Source organism: Rhinatrema bivittatum, chromosome 6, assembly GCF_901001135.1.
Source record: "Rhinatrema bivittatum chromosome 6, aRhiBiv1.1, whole genome shotgun sequence".
NCBI classification, from domain to species: domain Eukaryota; kingdom Metazoa; phylum Chordata; class Amphibia; order Gymnophiona; family Rhinatrematidae; genus Rhinatrema; species Rhinatrema bivittatum.
Genome location: NC_042620.1, coordinates 134,662,871 through 134,674,127, shown reverse-complemented (window position 1 = coordinate 134,674,127; position 11,257 = coordinate 134,662,871). Strand labels below are relative to the sequence as shown.

At 48.0% G+C, this 11,257-nt stretch overlaps 1 non-coding gene across 1 annotated transcript; it reads left to right on the top strand.

Moving 5' to 3' along the window:
• The first annotated feature begins 7,030 nt into the window (after positions 1-7,030).
• Positions 7,031-7,103, top strand: TRNAV-CAC. Its single transcript has one exon. It is a non-coding gene; the product is annotated as a tRNA-Val (tRNA).
• The last annotated feature ends 4,154 nt before the right edge of the window (positions 7,104-11,257 follow it).

The window sequence follows — 11,257 nt, the reverse complement described above, 5'->3', positions numbered from 1 at the left end:
ACCATAATTGCTTATAGAAATCATTCTGTTTGACAGAAATGAAACAAGTAGGATTCCTTTAGTTCACGGGTCCCCTTCAGCTCATTTTGGACCCTAAGAGTTTAGAGTCAGAGTTTAAAGCTTTTAAAAAAGCTCTAAAAAGCATGGCTTTTCGAACAGGCTTATATTGACTATCTTGAAAAAAAGGACTCATTGGTTTAAAGAAACATTATTTTTATCTTGTTTTATGTTCTTTATTAATAATGATTAACAATTTTATTTTTTATCACATTTACTGTACCTTTTAGATATTTCAGTTTGATTTTATGATTTTGTAACATGTAAACCGTTGTGATGTATATTATGAACGATGGTATACAAGAATTTTTAATAAATAAATAAATAAATAAAAAAGAAACAAGTTGGCTCCACTGATTTCATTTTTATATTTTGTTTTCAATGAATGCACTTCTCTAGCTGAGATGCTTGTTCAATTAGTCCTCCTTTAGTCTGGCATGAAGGGTTCGATGGTTGCTCACAGATTAAAAGAATGAATCAGTTGGTTTTGTAGTGTAGTGGGTATCACATCTGCTTTACACAAAGAAGGGCCTGGGATCAATCCCCAGTGGAGCCATTTTTAACTTGCTGCAGAAACAGTCATGAGTCTGAGTGCAAGGATTACTTAGATACCGAAAAAGCAAGTTGTCAGGTTTTCAGGATACCCACAATCTATATGCGTGGGATAGATTTACAGGCCCTTCCTTCTATGCTTGCTACTTGAGTTCATGCAAATTCATAGCAGATATCGTCTTCCCAAGAAGAAGTGTGGGAATGGTTACTGGAGACAAAATAAGGAAGCTTTAGGTAAACTCCTAAGCCAACATCTTGTGTGGTAAAAAGAATTCAGCAGTGACTCTAGTAAAACACATTTTTCATGGTAGATGGGATGGCTCTTGGAAGATCTATTTTTTGCCAAGAGTAAAAAATGTTAGAATGTGAATGGTGGCTGAGGCGATTATCCCATGAATTATTCAAACAGTATTCTAAAATAACTGGATAGGTGTTTGAAAGTGTAATAAGGAAGAGCTCAGTCAAGAGGATAGTTCCATGGTGTAGAGGTTATCACATCTGTTTCACACACAGAAGGTCTTGGGTTCAAGTCCCAATGGAGCCACTTTATGTTTCTAGCAATGGATTTGCATTTTATAGATGTTCAGCCATCAGCTGTATTTGTGTCAGTGAATGCTTGCATTGTTATGGGACCTTGTTAGGAACAGCTTGGGAGCAATCCTACAAAGATCTTGCAAGCACAGCTATCCAGGAGGGTTGAGTGCAATAGAAGACAGTGACAATAACCGTCTTGCACTAGTCCTGTTGTCCCTGAGGTGGTCATCCCCTGTGATGGACTGCAACAGTATATCCTTGGCAGTATGGACTGGAATGACAGGGCAGAATGAATGCAAAAGTTAGTCATTTCCTTGCAGTTACTTCCTGAGAGAATTAGCATTTGTAGAAAGACCTCATGGGAAAAGGCAGGAAACGGTGAGGAGAGAGTGTGAATAGGATTGTAGTTTAGCCTACTGGCAACTGAGGTAAGTCTGAATAGACAAAATGATCAGACAACAGTTCAGTTTATGCATATTTGTAGTGTCATGAATCCATTGCTTCTGTTCAGCCCTTGGGTGATGGTATTTAGATTTTTAATGAGTTCCAATTCAGCAGTTTCAGGCTGGAGTGCTCCTTTGAAGTTTTCATGTAGGAGTATGGCAACCTTAAGGTCAGATAGAGAATGTAAAGGAAGGTTGAATGTTGTGATTTCTAACCTCAGGTTTAAATCCTTTAACCTTGTCCTTATAGATTGTCCCGTTTGTCCTATGTAGACAGAAGCGGGACTTTGCTGGCAGGTGTTGGCATATATTAGATTGGAAGAAAAGCAGGAGAATGTGTCCCGCATGTTGCTGATGATGTTGTGTCCAGTGATGGCATTGTCTGGGATAATATGTGGAAAGTGTTGGCTAGGGATGTGAATCGTGTCCTCGATCGTCTTAACGATCGATTTCGGCTGGGAGGGGGGAGGGAATCGTATTGTTGCCGTTTGGGGGGGTAAAATATCGTGAAAAATCATGAAAAATCGTTAAAAAATCGAAAAATCGAAAAACCGGCACATTAAAACCCCCTAAAACCCACCCCCGACCCTTTAAATTAAATCCCCCACCCCCAAATAACTTAAATAACCTGCGGGTCCAGCGGCGGTCCGGAACGGCAGCGGTCCGGAACGGGCTCCTGCTCCTGCATCTTGTCGTCTTCGGCCGGCGCCATTTTCCAAAATGGCGCCGAAAAATGGCGGCAGCCATAGACGAAAAAGATTGGACGGCAGGAGGTCCTTCCGGACCCCCGCTGGACTTTTGGCAAGTCTCGTGGGGGTCAGGAGGCCCCCCACAAGCTGGCCAAAAGTTCCTGGAGGTCCAGCGGGGGTCAGGGAGCGATTTCCCGCCGCGAATCGTTTTCGTACGGAAAATGGCGCCGGCAGGAGATCGACTGCAGGAGGTCGTTCAGCGAGGCGCCGGAACCCTCGCTGAACGACCTCCTGCAGTCGATCTCCTGCCGGCGCCATTTTCCGTACGAAAACGATTCGCGGCGGGAAATCGCTCCCTGACCCCCGCTGGACCTCCAGGAACTTTTGGCCAGCTTGTGGGGGGCCTCCTGACCCCCACGAGACTTGCCAAAAGTCCAGCGGGGGTCCGGAAGGACCTCCTGCCGTCCAATCTTTTTCGTCTATGGCCGCCGCCATTTTTCGGCGCCATTTTGGAAAATGGCGCCGGCCGAAGACGACAAGATGCAGGAGCAGGAGCCCGTTCCGGACCGCTGCCGTTCCGGACCGCCGCTGGACCCGTAGGTTATTTAAGTTATTTGGGGGGGGGGGTTCGGGAGGGTGGGGGATTTAATTTAAAGGGTCGGGGGTGGGTTTTAGGGGGTTTTAGTGTGCCGGCTCACGATTCTAACGATTTATAACGATAAATCGTTAGAATCTGTATTGTATTGTGTTCCATAACGGTTTAAGACGATATTAAAATTATCGGACGATAATTTTAATCGTCCTAAAACGATTCACATCCCTAGTGTTGGCATCTCCTTTTCTGGCAAGGTCTGGATCCTGGGTTGGTGTCCTTTTACTATTTGCAGCGGCTGATGAGAATCTTTTGAGGTTGAGGGGCTGCTACACTAGACTAGCACGGCTATCCCTCTGAAGATTTTTCATGTAAATCAGTGGAGGAAAATTTGGCTTTCGTTGCAACCTCTGCAGCAACATTTTCTCTCTCGCTGAACACAGAAGACTGGAGAGAAAAACACTCACTGTTATCTGCACTCTGCAGCAGTGACACATCATCAAGCTCGTATGCCAGTTTTTTTTAGCGTAAAGCTGGCTCCTGCTGTTGTAGTAGTCCAGAAGAAATCCCTCTTCAGTTTCAGGGCAGGACCTCATTTTTGGTTTTTACCTGCCGGTGCCAGTGCAAAACTGTACAATTTTGGACAAATTTAAATTTACGTCATCTGCTCTGCCTTTCCCTCTCCCTCACATCATTGTATATATGTCACCGGGAATGTTAAGATTACAACAACGATTTAACATTTTTCCATGGTATTTTAATGCCCACTGCCTAGTGCCCACTGCACACACTTTGCCTTCTGCCAGGCAAACAGTGAGTGTCATCCTGTCTGCTCTGTCTGCACTATTTCTCTGTCACAGACAGGCTTCACAATACAGCCTGTTATGCTGCACTTTCTGGCCTGCTCGCTTATCCCCAGTACTACCTAGCTCCCACTGCCCACACTGTGCCCACTGGCAGTCATACAGAGAATAAATAACTAATCTGAAGTGTAGCTAAGGCTTCAATCACAAAAAAGGATAAACAGAACAGCAAGTGAAGCAACACAAATCTACAATGATGCAGAGATATTGTGATGCCATGCTGCCTCCATGGTTTGTTTTCCTGTCTTGTGTTAATGAGCTGCCACAGCAAAAATCCTTACCAAGAACTCGGAGAGAGCTCAGAGCTATGCTTTCACACAGACAATGTCTAGAGAAACAATGCAGAGCAAGGCTGTGACATGCTCATTCTTCGAGCTCAGCATCACTGTAACCCGTTCTGCGGCATTATAGGAGACTAGGAAAATGCTCCGCTGCGATACATCATATCTCTCATTGCTTGACGGTATGCCAATCCGTCCCTTCTCTGCAGCCTGCCCGCTCCACAGTGTATGAACCTTTCTCCATACATTTGCAACTCTTGCTATGCCTATGATTTCCATGGGTCTTTTGACTATAATTGCTTCTAGAAATCATTCTGTTTGAGAGAAATGAAACGAGTAGGATTCCTTTAGTTCACGGGTCCCCTTCAGCTCATTTTGGACCCTAAGAGTTTAGAGTCAGAGTTTAAAGCTTTTAAAAAAGCTCTAAAAGCATGGCTTTTCGAACAGGCTTATATTGACTATCTTGAAAAAAAGGACTCATTGGTTTAAAGAAACATTATTTTTATCTTTGTTTTATGTTCTTTTATTAATAATTGATTAACAATTTTATTTTTTATCACATTTTACTGTACCTTTTAGATATTTCAGTTTGATTTTATGATTTTGTAACATGTAAACCGTTGTGATGTATATTATGAACGATGGTATACAAGAATTTTTAATAAATAAAATAAATAAATAAAAAAGAAACAAGTTGGCTCCACTGATTTCATTTTTATATTTTGTTTTCAATGAATGCACTTCTTTAGCTGAGATGCTTGTTCAATTAGTCCTCCTTTAGGTGGGCATCAAGGGTTCGACGGTTGCTCATAGATTAAAAGAAGGGGTCATTTGGTTTCATAGTGTAGTGGGTATCACATCTGCTTTACACAAAGAAGGGCCTGGGTTCAATCCCCAGTGGAGCCATTTTTAACTTGCTGCAGAAACAGGCATGAGTCTGAGTGCAAGGATAACTTAGATACCGAAAAAGCAAGTTGAAGAACAATGGGTTCTAAATATGTGCAGTGGAAACCCCACCTGTCAGGTTTTCAGGATACCCACAATCTATTAGGGGTGTGCATTCGTTTTGAACTTAAATGGAAAACGCAACTTTTTTTTTTTTAACTTAAAAAAATGATGAGGCGTAAACGATCGGATTTCCAACTTATTTAACATAGCTATGTTGAATACGTTGGAAATCGCGATTGTTGATCTAAATAAAAATTTTAACCCCTCACCCTCCTTAATCCCCCCCCCCAAGACTTACCAAAACTCCCCAAGCTGGCCAAAAGTTCCGTGAGGGTCCGGGAGCGGACGCATGGGGAAACACGTGACGTCCGCGTCACTCCGACGTGACGCCGACGTCACGTGATTCCCCTCGGGTTCGCTCCGGGATCCCTCGTTGGGCCCAAAAGGCACTTTTGGCCAGCTTGGGGGGGTCAGGAGGCCCCCCCAAGCTGGCCAAAAGTGCCTTTTGAGCCCAACGAGGGGTCCCGGAGCGAACCCAAGGGGAATCACGTGACGCCGCGTCACTCCGACATCACGCCGACGTCACGTGATTCCCCTCGGGTTCGCTCCCGGAACCCTCGTTGGGCCCAAAAGGCACTTTTGGCCAGCTAGGGGGTGTCAGGAGGCCCCCCCAAGCTGGCCAAAAGTTCCTTTTGAGCCCAACGAGGGGTCTCGGAGCGAACCCGAGGGGAATCACGTGACGCCGCGTAACTCTGACGTGACGCCGACGTCACGTGATTACCCTCGGGTTCGCTCCCGGAACCGTCATTGGGCCCAAAAGGAACTTTTGGCCAGCTTGGGGGGCCTCCTGACCCCCCCAAGCTGGCCAAAAATGCCTTTTGGGCCCAACGAGGGGTCCCGGAGCGAACCCGAGGGGAATCACGTGACGCCGCGTCACGCCGACGTCACGTGATTCCCTTTTCGGTTCGCTCCCGGAACCCTCGTTGGGCCCAAAAGGCACTTTTGGCCAGCTTGGGGGGGTCAGGAGGCCCCTCCAAGCTGGCCAAAAGTGCCTTTTGAGCCCAACAAGGGGTCCCGGAGCGAACCCAAGGGGAATCACGTGACGCCGCGTCAGTCCGACGTGACGCCGACGTCACGTGATTCCCCTCGGGTTCGCTCCCGGAACCCTCGTTGGGCCCAAAAGGCACTTTTGGCCAGCTTGGGGGGGTCAGGAGGCCCCCCCAACCTGGCCAAAAGTTCCTTTTGAGCCCAACGAGGGGTCCGGGAGCGAACCCGAGGGGAATCACGTGACGCCGCGTCACTCCGATGTGACACCGACGTCACGTGATTCCCCTCGGGTTCGCTCCCGGACTCCTCGTTGGGCCCAAAAGGAACTTTTGGCCAGCTTGGAGGGGCCTCCTGACCCCCCATCACGTGAATCACGTGACGCCGCGTCACTCAGACGTGACGCCGACGTCACGTGCTCCTTGCAAAGGAGTTCAGGAATGGCATCCTGACCCCGCTGGACCACCAGGGAGTTTTGGTAAGTCTTGGGGGGGGGGGGGGGGCGGGATTAAGGCGGGTGAGGGGTTTAAATTTTTATTTGCACATATGGACATAGACTCAACTTATGGAATTCTCCATATGTCCATATTGACCGCAAATGGGACCCCCTTTCGACTTATGAACTTAAACTTTTGGTCTGCACATCCCTACAATCTATATGCGTGGGATAGATTTACAGGCCCTTCCTTCTATGCTTGCTACTTGAGCTCATGCGAATTCATAGCAGATATCGTCTTCCCCAGAAGAAGTGTGGGAATGGCTACTGGAGACGAAATAAGGAAGCTTTAGGTAAACTCCTAAGCCAACATCTTGTGTGGTAAAAAGAATTCAGCAGTGACTCTAGTAAAACACATTTTTCATGGTAGATGGGATGGCTCTTGGAAGATCTATTTTTTTGCCAAGAGTAAAAAATGTTAGAATGTGAATGGTGGCTGAGGCGATTATCCCATGACTTATTCAAACAGTATTCTAAAATAACTGGATAGGTGTTTGAAAGTGTAATAAGGAAGAGATCAATCAAGGCAATGGTTCCATGGTGTAGAGGTTATCACATCTGTTTCACACACAGAAGGTCTTGGGTTCAAGTCCCAATGGAGCCACTTTATGTTTCTAGCAGTGGATGAGCATTTTATAGATGTTCAGCCATCAGCTGTATTGGTGTCAGTGAATGCTTGCATTGTTATGGGACCTTGTTAGGAACAGCTTGGGAGCAATCCTACAAAGATCTTGCAAGCACAGCTATCCAGGAGGGTTGAGTGCAATAGAAGACAGTGACAATAACTGTCTTGCACTAGTCCTGTTGTCCCTGAGGTGGTCATCCCCTGTGATGGACTGCAACAGTATATCCTTAGCAGTATGGACTGGAATGACAGGGCAGAATGAATGCAAAAGTTGGTCATTTCCTTGCAGTTACTCTCTGAAAGAAAATTAGCATTTGTGGAAAGACCTCAGGTGCTAGTGGAGGATCCTCAAAACATCTTGCTTCACTTTTATCTTTGTAGTTCTATTTTCAAGCCCTCATTCTCTACTAGCTGCAGGGGCTGGCTATCAAGGGCATTTATTTCAGAACTGCCCCTTTTTCTAACTTTGACTGCTGCTTCTCTCCTGTCCTGGGGCATTGCTATTGAAACCTGTTCCATTTCTTCCATCATAGCTTTTCACTTCTTATGTTATCAGGGGGCTGCTTGCCTCTTACATGAATGATGGAAAGGGTTGAGGGCATGGGATCAGATTGGGAAACACTTTTCCTCTTTTCTGCCACTTCCAAACTCCCCAGATGCTAGTCCTAAGGGCTGCTGCTTCTGTGGCTTATAAAGCATGCCAGTGTTAGTTAAATGCCCCATTTGTTTGCCAGGACCTGTGTCTTTGCCATGTGCTTGCATTTTGCAAAGCGTGGGCCTTCCCTTATTTAGAAATGTCTCCAGATCTTCTAAGTCCACTCTGATCCCTTCTCTACATACTTAGCAGAGGATGCTGCCACTGGAGCTGATAAACAGATTGTTACTCTAAAACCGCGGCAGAAAGAGTGTGGCATTGCCAGGCGCACCCTTCCTCCCCGCACGCACAGTTCTCTTGACCTAGCGCCTATACAGTAACCTGGGTGCGCTGGTACCTGTCATTTCAAATGTCATTTCAAATGACATTTGAAATGACAGGCACCAGGAAGTGTAAAAAAAAAACAAAAAAACAAAAATATGTAAAAACCTGAGTGGTAGATTTTCAAAAAACGCGAATAGGCGTCCTTTTGCTGGCGCATCAGGCGCCAGCAAAAGTACGCTGCATTTTAGTAGATACGCGCGGAGCCGCGCGTATCCACTAAAATCCTGGATCGGCGCACGCAAGGCTTTGAATTCTGTATAGCCGGCGTGCGCCGAGCCGCGCTGCCTACCCCCGTTCCCTCCAAGGCCGCTCCGAAATCGGAGCGGCCTTGGAGGGAATCCTCTAACGCCCTCCCCTCATCTTCCCCTCCCTTCCTCTATCTAACCCACCCGCCCGGCCCTGTCTACACCCCCCACTTACCTTTCTCCGGGGATTTACGCCTCCCGGAGGGAGAAGTAAATCCCCGCACGCCAGCGGGCCTCTTGCGCGCCGGGCCGCGACCTGGGGGTGGGTACGGAGGGCGCGGCCACGCCCCCGGACTGCCACGGGCCATAGCCACGCCCCCGTACCCGCCCCCAAAATGCTGCCGACACGCCCCAGAAACGCCGCGACGACCGGGCCCGCCCCCCGACACTCCCCCGACACGCACCCCTTGGAGAACCCGGGACTTACGCGAGTCCCGGGGCTCTGCGCGCGCCGGTAGGCCTATGTAAAATAGGCTCACCGGCGCGCAGGGCCCTGCTCGCCTAAATCTGCCCGGTTTTGGGCGGATTTAGGCGAGCGGGGCTCTGAAAATCTGCCCCTGAGTGTTATAAAAAAAAAAATGTTTAAATACCTGTCACTTTCGTGCGGTCATCCAGGCAGTGGCGGGAGCCGGAGGGCCGCGTGTGTCCAGGCGGCCGGTGGGTGGCGGGAGCCGGGTGTTCAATTGAGGCTGCGGGCGGGTAAGCGGGTGTTCGATCAGGCGGGCGGCGGCAGCGGCGGTGGGATCCGGGGGGCTGGTGGGCGCGTGTTCAAACGAGGCCGCGGGCGGGTGGGCGCCTGTTCGATCGGGCGGGCAGCAGCGGCGGGATCCAGGGGGCGGGCGGGCGCGTGTTCAAACGAGGCCGCGGGCGGGTGGGCGCCTGTTCGATCGGGCGGGCGGGCGGCAGTGGCGGCGGGATCCGGGGGGCGGGTGGGCGCGTGTTCAAACGAGGCCGGGTCGCACAGGCGCGCATTAATTCAGGCGAGGGAGCCGGCGGCGAAAGCGGCCTCCGGCAACTCCCACCGGCAGTGAATGAATGCGCGCCTGTGCGACCCGTGCAATTCGGTGCTCAAGGCAGTCACATGCCGTGACGTCGCGCCTTGAGCGTTTAGCCTACTGACAACTGAGGTAAGTGTGAATAGACAGAACGATCAGACAACAGTTCAGTTTATGCATATTTGTAGTGAGGCATGAATCCATTGCTTCTGTTCAGCCCTTGGGTGATGGTATTTAGATTTTTAATGAGTTCCAATTCAGCAGTTTCAGGCTGGAGTGCTCCTTTGAAGTTTTCATGTAGGAGTATGGCAACCTTAAGGTCAGATAGAGAATGTCAAGGAAGGTTGAATGTTGTCATTTCTAACCTCAGGTTTAAATCCTTTTCCCTTGCCCTTATAGATTGTCCCGTTTGTCCTATGTAGTCAGAAGCGGGACTTTGCTGGCAGGTGTTGGCATATATTAGATTGGAAGAAAAGCAGGAGAATGTGTCCCGCATGTTGCTGATGATGTTGTGTCCAGTGATGGCATTGTCTGGGATAATATGTGGAAAGTGTTGGCATCTCCTTTTCTGGCAAGGTCTGGCTCCAGGGTTGGTGTCCTTGCACTATTTGCAGTGGCTGATGAGTATCTTTTGAGGTTGAGGGGCTGCTACACCAGACTTGCACGGCTATCCCTCTGAAGATTTTTCATGTAAATCAGTGGAGGAAAATTTGGCTTTCACTGCAACCTCTGCAGCAACATTTTCTCTCTCGCTGAACACAGAAGATTGGAGAGAAAAACACTCACTGTTATCTTCACTCTGCAGCAGTGACACATCATCAAGCTCGTATGCCAGTTTCTTTAGCGTAAAGCTGGCTCCTGCTGTTGTAGAAGTCCAGAAGAAATCCCTCTTCAGTTTCAGGGCAGGACCTCATTTTTAGGGATGTGAATCGTTTTTCCACGATTAAAATTATTGTCCGATAATTTTAATATCGTCTTAAATCATTATAGAACACAATACAATAGAAATTCTAACGATTTATCGTTAAAAATCGTTAAATCGTGTTAGTGCGCACTAACTCCCGTTAGTGCGCACTAACAGAAAATGATACAAATTGACACTTTCCAGGTCAGTAAAGGTCAGTTAGGAATGAATATGTATTCCTACTGGCTGGCTGCCCTCTTATCTATTGATGTTACCAAGGTTCCCACTGAGGTGATGGTTGGGGGGATGGGAAATGGAAATGGAAACTCAGGAACACTAACAGAAAATGATACAAATTATTGACACTTTCCAGGTCAGTAAAGGTCAGTTAGGAATGAATATGTATTCCTATTGGCTGGCTGCCCTCTTATCTATTGATGTTACCAAGGTTCCAACTGAGGTGATGGTTGGGGGGATGGGAAATGGAAACTGTTGGTAGTTGACAAAAAAAGTAATGTGATCAGTCAATATGACTAGAACTTGTGCCCTATTCCTGATACCAGGGGTGTTGTGATCTTCCTGCACTCAGTGCCCTATCCCTGATACCAGGGGTGTTGTGATCTTCCTGCACACAGTGCCCTAACCCTGACACCAGGGGTGTTGTGATCTTCCTGCACACAGTGCCCTATCCCTATTAATACCAGGAGTGTTGTGATCTTCCTGCACACAGTGCTCTAACCCTGATACCAGGGGTGTTGTGATCTTCCTGCACACAGTGCCCTACCCTGATATCAGGGGTGTTGTGATCTTCCTGCACACAGTGCCCTAACCCTGATACCAGGGGTGTTGTGATCTTCCTGCACACAGTGTCCTAACCCTGATACCAGGGGTGTTGTGATCTTCCTGCATACAGTGCCCTAACCCTGACACCATGGGTGATGTGATCTTCCTGCACACAGTGCCCTATCCCTATTAATACCAGGAGTGTTGTGATTTTCCTGCACACAGTG